Raw genomic sequence first — 2,523 nt, 5'->3', positions numbered from 1 at the left:
GGACCTGATGGCCAAAGAAGGTGCGTTTAAAATGCGGCCAAACAAGTTGAGTGCAATCCTTCCAACGGCAGGCATTAAGAGTGGGAGAGACTCCTGGTCAGCCATGCATGGTGCTGAGTGAGGGCCCCCAAGCTATGAGCCCCTGGAAACAGACTAGCAAACTGTTCCAGGAATTACCAGATTTGGAAACAGACAAAAGTCTGCCTTAGTGCACCGTTAGGTATGGGAAGAGAACTGGAATGAAAAATGCACCGCAGCAACTCATCAAGGCTCCTTCAACAATAGTTCAGGAAGGCAGCTCACCACCATCTTCTCAAGGACAATTTAAGATGGACAATGAAAGTTGATCTTGCCAGTGAAGCTCACATACTACTAATTAATAAATAAAATATATATGTAATGTGGGATTGCTCCTTTAATCTATGGACAATGGACAGGAAGGCCAAAGACTACTGCATATTTTTATTAATTTCATCATCCTACAAGTGTTGAAATCTAATATAAAGCATTGCATCTCAATTCCTTGCCTTGCATCAGCGCTGCAGAATTTTCCAAACCTCAGTCCCAGCCCCAAACTGACTACACTGAACCAGTTCAGCACTTTAGCCATAGGAGCCAGGAGGGCAAATCTGTGTGGGACAATGGGCCAGCTCAGAGGATGTTCCTGAACCGCAGTCTCATTCGCAATGCATTCTCTGACTTACCATGAACAATCCTGTGAGAAATTTGGGAGATTTTAGCAGAAGTCTGGAGCTTGTGTCTGGACAGCCCGGTGTCGCTTACTTGGTACCACTGGAAGGCGACCAGAAGCCTGGCATGAATTGATGTCCTGAGATTTGCCTCCACTCTATGCCATTCTCATAGCTTCTGGAGCCTGGAGAAAATGATAAGTGAATTAAACCCTATGTACTGTGCAATCTGCTATATGGGCCTTGACTTTCAGTAAAAGTTGACATAAAATATAAAATATAAACAAAGGAACAAAGCTGTTTCTGTAGTGTAGTGGTTATCATGTTCACCTCACACGCGAAAGGTCCCCGGTTCGAAACTGGGCTGAAACGCTATTGGATCTTTCTCATTAAGGGTGTGCGAAGACTGCATGATTTAAGTTCATTGCTCAACATTATTCGCCACACTACCAGAAGGATGTGGAGGCTTTGGAGAGGGTACAGAAAAGATTTACCAGGATGTTGCCTGGTATGGAGTGCATTAGCCATGAGGAGAGGTTGGAGAAACTTGGTTTGATCTCAGTGGAACGACAGAGGTTGAGGGATGACCTAATAGAAGTCTACAAGATTATGAGGGGCATGGACAGAGTAGATAGTCAGAAGCTTTTTCCCAAGGTGGAAGAGTCAATTACTACAGGGCATAGGTTTAAGGTGCGAGGGGCAAGATTTAAAGGAGATGTACGAGGCAAGTTTTTTACACAGTGGGCGGTGGGTGCTGGAACTCGCTGCCGGGGGAGGTAGTGGAAGCAGATACGATAGTGACTTTTAAGGGGCATCTTGATAAATACATGAATAGGATGGGAATAGAGGGATATGGCCCCCGGAAGAATAGGGGGTTTTAATTCAGTCGGGCAGCTTGGTCAGTGCAGGCTTGAGGGGCCGAAGGGCCTGTTCCTGTGCTGTAATTTTCTTTGTTTTTCTTTGTTCTTTGAACCATATTGCCGTCAGTGGTGCTGTGTGAAAATCCTGGAACTCGGGCGGCACAATGGCACAGTGAAGGCAGCATGGTGGAATGGTGGTTAGCATTGCATCCTCACAGCACTAGGGACCCAAGTTCAATTCTGGCCTTGGTTCACTGCCCATGTGGTGTTTGCACGTTCTCCTCGTGTGTGTGTGGGTTTCCTCTGGGTGCTCCGGTTTCTTCCCACAGTCCAAAGATGTGTAGGTTCAGTGGATTGACCATGCTAAATTGCCCCTTAGTGTCCAAAGATGTATGGGTTAGGTGGATTGGCCATGCTAAATTGCCCCTTAGTGCCCTAAGATGTGCACGTTAGGTGGATTGGCCAAGCTAAATTGCCCCTTAGTGTCCAAAGATATGTAGGTATATGGATTAGCCATGGTAATTGTGTGGGGTTGCTGGGATAGGGTGGGGGAGAGGAACTGAGTAAGATGCTCTGTCAGAGAGTCGGTGCAGACTCTTCTGCACTGGAGGGTTTCTGTGATTCTGTGAACTCCCTCCCGAACAGCACTGTACCTACACCAAGTGGACTGCAGTGGTTCAAGAAGGCAGCTCACCACCACCCTCTCAAGGGCAGTTAGGGATGGGAAACAAATGCTCGCGATGCCCACATCTCGTGAAGCAGTAAAATAAAATGCTAGAAATGCACAATTCATAGAAATCATAGAAACCCTACAGCACAGAAAGAGGCCATTCGGTCCATCGAGTCTGCACCGACCACAATCCCACCCAGGCCCTACCCCCATATCCCTACATATTTACCCACTAATCCCTCTAACCTACGCATCTCAGGACACTAAGGGGAATTTTAGCATGGCCAATCAACCTAACCCGCAC

General features: G+C 46.9%; 1 non-coding gene across 1 annotated transcript; it reads left to right on the top strand.

Annotated features, from left to right (window-relative positions):
* Window positions 1-988: 988 nt before the first annotated feature.
* trnav-cac (transfer RNA valine (anticodon CAC)) lies at window positions 989-1,061 on the top strand. Its single transcript has one exon. It is a non-coding gene; the product is annotated as a tRNA-Val (tRNA).
* Window positions 1,062-2,523: the final 1,462 nt, after the last annotated feature.

Source organism: Mustelus asterias, chromosome 26 (assembly GCF_964213995.1).
Source record: "Mustelus asterias chromosome 26, sMusAst1.hap1.1, whole genome shotgun sequence".
In the NCBI taxonomy this organism is placed as follows: Eukaryota; Metazoa; Chordata; class Chondrichthyes; order Carcharhiniformes; family Triakidae; genus Mustelus; species Mustelus asterias.
This window is presented reverse-complemented; position numbering and strand designations above follow the sequence as displayed.